We start from the raw sequence: 12,874 nt of genomic DNA, 5'->3' as shown, positions 1-12,874 counted from the left end.
TTGCATCAAGGTTAGGTTTTCATTTTAGTTTGTGTTTTCTATTCTAAGTGCAATGCTGTGGTGATTATCTTTAGTTTGTTATGTGTGAAATATTTTTGCTATTTAGAATATTTATTATCTATTATGTTCATATATTCTTAATATTTAGTTATTATTTGTTTTTGTATATTTCATTCTGTATATTTTGATACAGTATATAATGTATATTGCTTTACATTCTGACAACTTCATAGTAATTAATGTAAATATGTGCAACTTAGAAAAATGAATGTTCAATAGTCATTCTAATAAAACATGCCTGTTTGTAGAAAACATTCGTGTGTTCGTGCAGGTGGTATGGTGTGTTGGTGTGTGTGTGCGTGTGTGTGTGTGTGTGTGTGGGGACGCTCAAAGAGGGCCTCGCTCGGGGAGTAATTCCATGTAGAACCGCCACTGGCTCCGGATCTTGGGGAATCCTGTAGATGGCTCATTCCTTTTGTCGTCCCCGTCTGTTCTGGCATCCTGGGGCACAACAGGAATCTACCATATTTCCCGTTTGATTGAGTTTTCTGACAATAATAAATATTCCAGCTGCGGGCTTCTGCCTGCCAATATGGCGCCGTTGCGATTTGAACTGTTGCATGCCCGGAGAAGTGACGTCAACTCCCGGAGCTCTGTAGGATAACGAAACAAAGGGGAGCAACAAAACAAAACAAAACCAAATAAGGAAAACAAAATAGGTAAAGTAATAGGGAATATTATCCACTTCCATAACTTGTCACCACTAACTATGAAAGCTACGTCAATCACAAATCAAGCAATAGAAAAGGGGTAAACCAGGAAAGGTGATCATCTCAGTAGTCATAAGGGCCAATAGTTTACAAATCAATTAACTCAAGGCAAAAATGATAAGCATCAAAACAAGAAAAATAATAAGTAAAGTAATGAACACTACGATCACATATAGAAGTCCTGAATCAACATGATAAGGCAAACACAACAGGAGGTGCTGCAATCATTTGTCTATTGCGGATCGTAATCTCAATCCTGTTAACTTGTCCAAAGAATCATTCCATACAAAGTTCAGTACAAAAATCAGCAAAATAAGAAGAACAAATAAAATAATAAACACAATAAGTCAAACACAACTGACAATACTATCTTACAGCAGTTCACAGAGATAGAAAATGGAATCAGCTAAATCAACACAATTATAAACTTAAGAAAAGCTATTTCATACATACTGAAATGAATTTACTGTGATGCACAATTCTACAACTTATGGCAGTTCCTGTAAAAAGCTTGGGAAGGGTCAGAAAAACCATATAATACACAGAAAACATCAGTTCGGTGTATGGAAATGTAACCGGATTACAGGATACAATAAGATAATTAAAAGAAAAAATAAACAAATGGGCCAATAATTAGGTTCGGGGAGAATTGGAGGTTGTTTAAGAATGACTGGAGTCACGGGTATAGCATGAAACGGTTTATATACTAAATTTTAATAATAATGGGAAATATAACACATAAAGATAACACACAAAAACAGATGAAAACAATCGACAATAGTAAAATGCTCGGTATGAGATTTGATCATATGAGTCACAAGTCAGCCGGCGTCAAGTCAAATCCCCACGCTTGGGGTGAAAGTCAGAGTCCGGTGGTGCGATTTTTTCCTACCACACCGTTGAGATTGTTCACAGAAGAGAGCAGTCTGCTCTTCAGTTACTTGAGATGTCCTGGTTCGTTCAGTGGTTAAGGCTCGCCATCTCCCTCGTCAGGAAGAAATCCAGTTCTCGTTCCAAGTGAGTGATCATAGGAGTCGGGATCAAACCCAAGGAAGAAAAAAAAACCCAGCCTGTAAACAACAGGACTGTTAGCGAGTTGGCATCGACCCTTCTCGTCACATCACAGCATAAAGTCTTACAGACTTAAACAAATGCTTCACTCTATTGGCATAGCCAATCATGTTTGGGTTCACAGTTCAACTAACATAACATCAATTTGATTGTCTATTAAAATAATTCTCAGTAGCTCTGGAAATATAATTACATATGACAACAATTGTTCAGCTCAATAGGCTCAGTTAGATTCTATTACTCTACACTATTCGACAAGAAATACATTCATGACAACAAGGATACATTTAGTTGTGTTTCTATACAGCATTGTGACACCTTGTATATCTGTAACACAATAAATAAATAAATAAATAAATAAATAAATAAAATGTTCTATAACAAAATTCAACAAAATATAAATTCTGGTCCTTTGGTCCACCTTTGTAAAATAATTCCTCCCTAATCAGTTAGCTTTTATTTATTTTTATTTATCTATTTTTTTTATTATTAAATGTTTGGTTAAGGGACGCATTGCTAATTCTATGGCGTTAGCTATAACGCCCCTGAGGACCTTGTACATCTAGGCCGTACCACCATTAACTGGCGGTTTGAGCCGTTAACTCCTGGGAATCCCATATGCCCTACCGCCGTTAACTGGCGGTTTGAGCCGTTAACTCCTATATGCCCTACCACCGTTAACTGGTAGTTTGAGATGTTAACTCCTGGGATCTAACGTCTAGCAGCCCACTGCTGTCACCTCGGTTGCTGTAATTAGCTTTTTGAATTTAATAATTTACTGAATTTAATCTCATTCACTCACCAACGCGCTCCAACGGTTCCCTCCTACAGAGGATTGGTTCACTCTGTCGTCTCCACACAAATCTATAAGAATGGAATTAATTTGATAAGCTATTTAAGTTTCCTTTTTTTTTTTTAAGTTGCATCGTTAGCTTTTTCTCTTCTTTTTTCTTTACTCACCGCGTTGGTTCCAAGTTCCTAGCTCTTATTAGAAGGAGTCAAGTCCGCCTCTCCCTCTATCTATGCGGCACCCAAATCAGGGTTCTTCACGGCCTCGACCGTTGTTTTTTTTTCTCTCTCTCTCTCTCTCTAACCGCTCAGTCTTTGCTTTCTGTATCTGCGTGCTGCACAGCCGTTTGTCTCTCCTCTCGCTCAGCTGCGTCGCACGGTTTTATTTCGCGGAGGCGGGACTTATTTCTCTCAGCCAATGAAATTTCAGATTCCCACCTGGACCAATAGTATACAGCTTTCCTCTTCTGTTTCTGTTAGTGATGTTCAAGATTCTTGTTTTAACCGATGTTTAATATTAAACTCGTTATTTTAGTTATTCACCCTTCCAATAATTCATTATGAAATTATCTATTAGTTAATTAGATATCTATTAATTAGTATTGTTAATTTCCTTAATTTATATTTTATATTTTATCTAAATTGAGGATGGATCATATTAGTAAGCCAATTAGTTAATACCTCATTAAGGTTCTAGCTTCTGGGTTACATCCTCCCCCATTAAATATCATGCACGTCCCTGTGCATTGTTTCTACGGGGTACACAACTTCTTGAGTAAGAGAGTCAATAAAAGCTTTATTAAGTCCTTGGAAAAGGGACCTAACTACGGTCACTAGTGGATTGCCCAATTGAGAGTAAGTTAGTCTTTGAGGAGGCTGACTACTTCGTTCAGATCTCCTGACATACATCTCTGGTTGCACAGTATCATGCTCATCCGTTTCGGTTTGATTCTCAACTGAGACAGGACGAAGTGAGCTCTCTGTTTCCGACAGAGCTGATGAGCTATTCTCTAAGACTTTGGTCTTTTCAGATGTATGTGTCTGATCGTGTATGATGGGTTCAAAACTTACATCACGTTGCTGCGACTTTAGGACACCATCCAATTGAGGTAGGTTTGTGTTAGTTTCATCCCCCGTTTCTACGTCAGGTAAGTATACTTCGTTTTTTTTCGTTTTTTCAGGTAAGTATGTTGCTGCTTCTTTCACTCTTTCAGGTAAGAATGTCGCAGTTTCACTCATTCTGTCAGGTAAGAATGTTTCGGTGTTGATGCCTTTGTCAAGTAAGGACAATTCAGCATTTTCATTACCAGCTAAGGTTGATTCCTTGCGATCCCCTGTGTGTAAGGATAGTGTGTTTTGTTGTTGAATATTATTTACCGGTCCTGAATCTGCTATGAGTTCCCTATTTGGCAAGGTGACCTCTATTTGATAGGATGGTCGGTTTAGCACTTGTGGAAGATCAGAGTAATAAAACTCATCTACCTCTTCGTCAAGTGGCTCATCTGGGTCAGGTTCTAAGGCTGAACTCTGTCTTGTATGAGGTCTGCTAGGTTTCGTAACGCGTTCTGTTTCATTTTCTAATGAAGAGAGAAAACCACAAGGCAGTAAAAGATCTCTGTGGAGTGTTCTGTTGGGTCCTTCTCCGTTCTCTGGTTTTACAGTGTATACTGGCAAGTTTTCCATCTGTTTGAGAACTATATACACTGTTTGCTCCCATTTGTCTGCTAATTTATGCTTTTCTCTTAAGCGAAGATTTCGGACTAAAACACGATCTCCCACACCTAGTGTGGACTCACGAATGTTTCTGTCGAACCGTTCTTTGTTCTTCCTCGCTGTTTTTTGAGAGTTTTTTATGACAATGTCATAACTCTGTTCCAGATGACTCTTCAGTTCTTTAACATACTGAGAATGAGTTATAGAGGGCTTGTTCAAATGCGGTAACCCAAAGGCAATATCTATAGGCAACCGAGGCTGCCTACCGAACATTAGCTCGTAGGGAGAGTATCCCGTCACGTCATTTTTTGTACAATTGTACGAGTGAGTAAGTGGTTTTACAAAATCGCGCCAGTGATGTTTCTCAGTGGCTTGTAAAGTTCCCAACATGCTGAGTAATGTACGATTGTACCGTTCAACGGGGTTGCCACGAGGGTGATAAGGGCTCGTTCTGACTTTACGGATACCAAGTAAAGAACAAAGTTCCTTGATTGTACGTGATTCGAAATCCCGTCCCTGATCACTATGAAGACGCTCAGGAAACCCGTAGTGGACTAAAAAATGTTCCCACAGGTTCTTCGCGACGGTGGTGGCTTTCTGATCTTTGGTTGGGATGGACACTGCATACTTTGTAAAATGGTCTGTAATCACTAAGACATCTTTAGTGTTCTTACTGTCTGGTTCTATGGAGAGAAAATCCATGCAAACTAACTCCATAGGTCTGGTGGTGGTAATACTCACCATTGGAGCAGCTTTGTCAGGGAGGGCCTTCCGACGGATACATCTTTCGCAAGTTTTAACTTTGATTTCGATATCACTAGCCATTCTTGGCCAGTAAAAACGGGACCGAATGAGATCTGTCGTACGTTCAACCCCAAGATGCCCCATATCATCATGTAGGCTTTGCATGACTGTTGAACGTAATGAATCAGGCAAGACTAACTGCAATGATGTCTCTGGTCCTAATTGGCGTCTCCGGTACAGTAAATCATTTTGAAACTCAAACCGTTTCCACTCTCTCAAAAGGTTAAGAACCACCGGGGGTTCTGCAATAGTATCAGTTGGCGGTTTATTGTCAGTCATAAGCAGCTGAATGACTCGGCCAATGGTTGGATCTTTCCTCTGCAAGGAGACAAGGTCAGCATGGTTATACTTGGGCACAGCAAAGAAACTGTCACTATTGTCTTCCAACTGGAATAGGTCTGGAATGGCCGCTGCAGACATGGCAAGTGACTGAACTAAACCACAAGGAGAATCAGTCTCATCCAAGACCATGTGCTTTTGGCATGTTGCCTTCACTGCTTCGGCTTGAAGTTGAAGCTCGACTTCTTTGACAGAGGATAAAAGATGAGATCGGAACTCATCTAGTCGTTGGCATTCCTCAGTGAATTTTGAGTTGTCTTCAGGTTTATCATGCAGCCTCCTAGACAGGCCATCCGCGTCAACGTTCTGTGTACCTGCACGGTATCTGATGTCAAAATTATAGGTGGACAACGCAGCTAGCCAACGATAGCTCGTTGCATCGAGTTTTGCCGTTGTTAAGAGGTAAGTTAACGGATTATTATCAGTAATGACAGTGAATGTGTTCCCATACAAATAGTCATGAAACTTATCTGTTATGGCCCACTTTAAGGCTAGAAACTCCAACTTGTGCGCAGGGTACCTAGTTTCACTAGAGCTTAAACCGCGACTTGCATAAGCGATTACCTGTGTGACACCGTTTTGCACTTGGTATAGCGCTGCACCGAGTCCGGTCGTACGAGCATCTGTGTGTACTAGATATGGGAGTTTTGCGTCAGCGTAGCCAAGAACTGGCGAAGTGGTAAGTTTTTCAATAATAGTTTGAAAGGACTTCTCACAGTCTTGGCTCCAACGATTCCCAAAGGGTTCTTTGGGGTTCAAGTACTTTGATCTACATGGTGGTGTTTTAAAGTTTTTCCGTTTGGGTGGATAACCAGCCGTGAGAGATGTTAGTGGCTTGACAATATTTGAGTAATCTTTAACGAAGCGTCGGTAATAACCGGTAAATCCTAAGAAAGATTGGAGTTCCTTCAAAGTCTGAGGCTTCGGCCATGTTTTGAGTGCTTCCACCTTATCTGGATCGGTTTTTATGCCATCTCGAGATACTATATGTCCAAGATAACGCACAGATGTCTGGAAAAAACGACACTTATCTGGTGATAGCTTGAGTCCGTATTCTCTAAGCCGTTCAAGAACGTGAGAAAGTCTGGTTTCGTGTTCTTCCAAGGAGTTGGAAAAGACGATCAAGTCGTCTAGGAAAACTAACACTTCCTTCAGATTAATGTCCTTCATACACTTTTCCATAACCCGTTGGAAAGTGCTTGGAGCATTTGTTATTCCTTGTGGCATACGGTTAAATTCATAAAACCCAAACGGGCAAACAAAAGCAGTTTTAGGTTTATCCTTTTCACACATCTCTATTTGATAGTAACCTGACTTGAGGTCCATCACAGAAAACCACTGTGATCCAGCGAGAGCAGAAAAGGACTCCTCCAAGTTAGGCAGGGCATATGCGTCGCGAATGGTTTGCAGATTAAGCTTTCTATAGTCTATACATAGACGTACCTCACCATTCTTTTTCCGAACTACCACTATTGGTGAGGCAAATGGAGACTCCGACTCTCTTATTATACCGGTTTCCAAGAGGGCTTCCAAATGTTTTCTCACGGCTTCATAATCATGTGGATGGATCGGCCGAGATTTCTGTTTGAATGGGGTCTCGTCTTTTAAGTTGATGTGATGTCTTATCTGTTGTGTATGACCAAAATCAAGATCGTGGTGCGAAAACACATCGGAGTAAGTGTTAAGTTTGTTGGTGATCCTCCCTTTCCATTCTTCGGACAAGGGCGAAGTACCGAAGTCAAAACTGAGAGGAGGGTTTGAAGGTGAAGTCTGTTGCTGCGAACTACACGCCGCAAGTACTTTCTGATCACTTTTGTCAGGTTCTGGATATGGAATAACACGATCGGCTTTAACTAACTCAGCGATCACACAGTTAGTGGGTAATGTGATGTCATGGTTAGTTTCGTTTCTTAGTACAACAGGTACTTTGTATGGACCATGTGAAGGTAAGGAAATGAGGCAACAGTCTACAATTATACCCCCTGGTAGAGAACCATTGGTGGGTTGTTCAATGAGTGCATAAGGCTCATGCTTGTTTTGGCTGGGTTGCATAAACCCTTCTAGTAACAGTTTTTTATTTGCAGGGAGAACTTCTTGGGTTCTCCCTCGAAGCTTCACCACACCAACTCGTCCATCTTTGCTTTGTTTTTTTCTGACTGCTAAGGCTTTTAGCACGTGTTGGTACCCATAAGAGAGTGCCTTGGAATCAGGTAAGTTATTGGCAGACAATTGCTCATACAAAGGATCGAGTGTGTTTGTGCCAATGAGTAGTGGTGTATCAGAGTTTGAGCTTATATCCGGAACCACTAACGCAAGGGTAGGTAACTCAAGTCCAGACTGATCGAGCTCTTTTGGAAATGTGACACTTATCTCTATGTATCCTAAATAAGGAACTGCTTGACCGTTTGCGCCCTCGACTTCTAACAGATTACTGATGGGTTTAATTGAGAGGTCAGGTAAGTGTTCTTGGTAAAAATAATTGGCAATGGTGGTTACCTGGGACCCTGAATCCAGTAAACAATTACATTCAACACTGTTAACTGAGACTGTAGCTGTGCATCGCCCACCCACTAATCTTTTGGGAAGTTTTGGCACTGAATGAGCATGAACTGGCTTGCAAAAAAGTCTCTCTGTCCTTTCCTTAGAGGGACTTGGTTCTACTTTAGCACCTATCTGTCCCACGATAGGAGCTTCTACCGGTTTAAAGGAGGAGACTGAGCAATTGGCTTTGACATCTCCCACTCGCGCTGCTTCTGTCTAAGAGCAAGTCTTTTAGTTGCAACTAGTGCTGGATTTGGCTCGTTGCTACAGCTAGAAGCTATGTGCCCATCTTCTCCGCACTTAAAACAGTATCCAGGCTTTGGTCTGGGCACCACTGCTGTTATCTGCTGAATCTGTTTGGGCTCATCTGGAATTTTAGTCCCCACACGGGGTTTTGACTCTTTTTGAGTTTTCTTTGCCTTTTTATCTGTGTTGTTAACCTTAAGCTGTGCAATTTGGCTCCTGAGCTCAGCGATTTGTTTGCGTAAGTCATCACAGTTATCATCTATTTCCAGTTCACAAGTGTTTTTACTCTGAGAGCATGTTGTTTGCACATTTGAATACACTCTAGTTCGTTGTGCCCCTAAGTGTTGTTTCATGCGTGCTGCTTTAGTAGCCTGTTTGTCTTCTTCAGTGCGCAGTTTGAGGAGAAGTGCTGTAAAATGAGGCGGGTTGTCTTTCTTTTGTTCGAGTTGCAGGTTTGAAATCAGCGAGCTGTCCCAACAGCCTCTGCAAAACTGCTTGAGCAGCTGCTGGTCGGCGTCACTGGAGGAAATTCCATTCCTCTGAATAACTAGGTTTAACAAGGTGTATAACCTCTGAAAGTAATCGGAAGGTTTTTCACCACTGTCCTGGTTTGTGTTTAAGAAGCGAGCAAAGAGCTCGTCGCCGTCTTCGACAGCTGCGTAAGCTGAATCGAGATGTTCAAGGTACGTTTCCGGGTCGGATTTTGGACTAAGAGCTTTAACGATGCTCGCTGCTGGGGCTGACAGACTCTCCACGATTCTTCGTACAATTTGGGACTTGGTGAGTGAAGGATCATTTATGCATAACACTACACTACTACGCCAAGTATCATAGTCAGTTTCAAAAGAAGGGTGTGGAACTCGCCCTGAGAACGGTTTTAGTCTGTATTGTGAAGTAGGCGGAGGGATAACCTCACTGCTTTTAACAATGTGTTCCACAATAACTCGCTGAACCTCAGGTGTGTTTAAAAGATTTGGTGGAATGCAAGGGTTTTGTTTTCCAGTCTCTGTAGGTGGACAATTGTCCTTTGAGTTGTTCATATAGTTAACTTCTGGTGTTAAAGGCAGGGAATATGTAACTTGGTCACTATGGAGCATTGGCTCTGGTTCAGTGACTGGTTCAGATGCATGGGTATCCCTTCCTAAAGATTCCCCAATTTTTGCCAGTTCCTCCATTAGAAGGTCTTTAAATGATTGATTGCTACGCGCAGCTATGTCCCTGAGCTCTGACAGATAGGCATCAGTGGCAGATGTGCTAGTTTCTAGACTGTACGCGCTGGCTAGGTCTTGAATATGGAAGAAAACATCTGGGTTCCTAGTACAAGGTTTGTCATAGGGTAAACATTGTTTCTTTAATTCCTTAACAGTGGCTTCATGTTGAAACTCCACAATAATCTGATCACAGTTTGGTAACTTAATGCGCCTGTTAACTGGTCCGAATCCTTCCATAAACCCAAAGACTTCGTTATCAAGGTCTGTATCAGTTAACCCACTGATTAAAACAGCATTTGAAGCTTTGACCTTTTCTGTTTTCACAACTTCCATTTTAAAACACTCAAAAGTACCAATAATGCCAAAATGGCAAACCACTGTGACCTCCAGGCACTCTTATGATGTCAGTCAATGGTTAGCTAAGGTAACAACTCTACAATTCTCCTGGCTGGCTCGCCAAGTTTTATGTAACCGGATTACAGGATACAATAAGATAATTAAAAGAAAAAATAAACAAATGGGCCAATAATTAGGTTCGGGGAGAATTGGAGGTTGTTTAAGAATGACTGGAGTCACGGGTATAGCATGAAACGTTTTATATACTAAATTTTAATAATAATGGGAAATATAACACATAAAGATAACACACAAAAACAGATGAAAACAATCGACAATAGTAAAATGCTCGGTATGAGATTTGATCATATGAGTCACAAGTCAGCCGGCGTCAAGTCAAATCCCCACGCTTGGGGTGAAAATCAGAGTCCGGTGGTGCGATTTTTTCCTACCACACCGTTGAGATTGTTCACAGAAGAGAGCAGTCTGCTCTTCAGTTACTTGAGATGTCCTGGTTCGTTCAGTGGTTAAGGCTCGCCATCTCCCTCGTCAGGAAGAAATCCAGTTCTCGTTCCAAGTGAGTGATCATAGGAGTCGGGATCAAACCCAAGGAAAAAAAAAAACCCAGCCTGTAAACAACAGGACTGTTAGCAAGTTGGCATCGACCCTTCTCGTCACATCACAGCATAAAGTCTTACAGACTTAAACAAATGCTTCACTCTATTGGCATAGCCAATCATGTTTGGGTTCACAGTTCAACTAACATAACATCAATTTGATTGTCTATTAAAATAATTCTCAGTAGCTCTGGAAATATAATTACATATGACAACAATTGTTCAGCTCAATAGGCTCAGTTAGATTCTATTACTCTACACTATTCAACAAGAAATACATTCATGACAACAAGGATACATTTAGTTGTGTTTCTATACAGCATTGTGACACCTTGTATATCTGTAACACAATAAATAAATAAATAAATAAATAAATAAATAAATAAATAAATAAATAAATAAATAAATAAATAAATAAAATGTTCTATAACAAAATTCAACAAAATATAAATTCTGGTCCTTTGGTCCACCTTTGTAAAATAATTCCTCCCTAATCAGTTAGCTTTTATTTATTTTTATTTATCTATTTTTTTTTTATTATTAAATGTTTGGTTAAGGGACGCATTGCTAATTCTATGGCGTTAGCTATAACGCCCCTGAGGACCTTGTACATCTAGGCCGTACCACCATTAACTGGCGGTTTGAGCCGTTAACTCCTGGGAATCCCATATGCCCTACCGCCGTTAACTGGCGGTTTGAGCCGTTAACTCCTATATGCCCTACCACCGTTAACTGGTAGTTTGAGATGTTAACTCCTGGGATCTAACGTCTAGCAGCCCACTGCTGTCACCTCGGTTGCTGTAATTAGCTTTTTGAATTTAATAATTTACTGAATTTAATCTCATTCACTCACCAACGCGCTCCAACGGTTCCCTCCTACAGAGGATTGGTTCACTCTGTCGTCTCCACACAAATCTATAAGAATGGAATTAATTTGATAAGCTATTTAAGTTTCCTTTTTTTTTTTAAGTTGCATCGTTAGCTTTTTCTCTTCTTTTTTCTTTACTCACCGCGTTGGTTCCAAGTTCCTAGCTCTTATTAGAAGGAGTCAAGTCCGCCTCTCCCTCTATCTATGCGGCACCCAAATCAGGGTTCTTCACGGCCTCGACCGTTGTTTTTTTTTCTCTCTCTCTCTCTCTCTAACCGCTCAGTCTTTGCTTTCTGTATCTGCGTGCTGCACAGCCGTTTGTCTCTCCTCTCGCTCAGCTGCGTCGCACGGTTTTATTTCGCGGAGGCGGGACTTATTTCTCTCAGCCAATGAAATTTCAGATTCCCACCTGGACCAATAGTATACAGCTTTCCTCTTCTGTTTCTGTTAGTGATGTTCAAGATTATTGTTTTAACCGATGTTTAATATTAAACTCGTTATTTTAGTTATTCACCCTTCCAATAATTCATTATGAAATTATCTATTAGTTAATTAGATATCTATTAATTAGTATTGTTAATTTCCTTAATTTATATTTTATATTTTATCTAAATTGAGGATGGATCATATTAGTAAGCCAATTAGTTAATACCTCATTAAGGTTCTAGCTTCTGGGTTACAGAAACATCAGGTGAATTTAGTTTAAAACTCCCAAGTTGCAGATGAATCTTTCTATGAATGAGAAAAAATGAAGGTGTAATATTAATTACGCAGCTCTAACTATGGCAGAGCTGAGGCAAACCAGGCGTTCTTCATCAGAGGGCTTGTCCATGGACTGAGAGTCCCAGTTGGACAATAGGTTTGAAAGTCCGAGTCCTCTTCCGTCGATCAGGATGGTTCCAGTCTTACGTTGGTAAGTATCTTGAAGTTCAGGTCCGGAGCATAATAACGTAGTTCAGAACATGAAGCGCAAAGTTCAACTTCTCAATAGGAAGACTTCGGGGTCCTTCCGTGGCGTGTCGAGGCAGTTGTCCCATTGTCAGGGAGCTGATCTTGTCCCCGAAAAGGTTCTACAGGTCCTTGACCGTGAAACCAGTCTGGAGATTTGGATGCAGGTGCTTGAAGTAGTTATCCTTTTCCAGCATCTCTTCTTCGCTGTGTCCTGTTGTAGATGCGTCCAGGGGTCTTCAGCCGAGGTGGATGGGCGAAGTGTTGTGTTAGTGTTTTGTTTTGTCCTTTTGGTATGATTTCCAGTATGTCGTCTATGTAGCGTTTCAGCGGGCAGCAGAGGGCGACAACGTCCTCTGTTGCCCGCGGATAAACGGAGAAGGAATTGACACCACCATCAGCGTCAGCCTGAGGAAGTTTGCAGTGGCAAACGAAACGTAGCGGGAAAACAGATAAACAAAACTGCTCTGTGTTTTAAAAAATAACTACAGCATGGATTTAGAGATACGACACAGCAAGAACACACCTAAGATGTTCAAAGAAAAATACGGACAACAAGGAACGAAGGACTTCTGCCGTTTTGAGCGATTACATCAAAAACGCGCATGTCTAAGAAACCAC

Source organism: Nothobranchius furzeri, chromosome 5 (genome assembly GCF_043380555.1).
Source record: "Nothobranchius furzeri strain GRZ-AD chromosome 5, NfurGRZ-RIMD1, whole genome shotgun sequence".
NCBI classification, from domain to species: domain Eukaryota; kingdom Metazoa; phylum Chordata; class Actinopteri; order Cyprinodontiformes; family Nothobranchiidae; genus Nothobranchius; species Nothobranchius furzeri.
The sequence above is the reverse complement of the archived record's forward strand: the minus strand, read 5'-3'. Positions refer to the sequence as shown.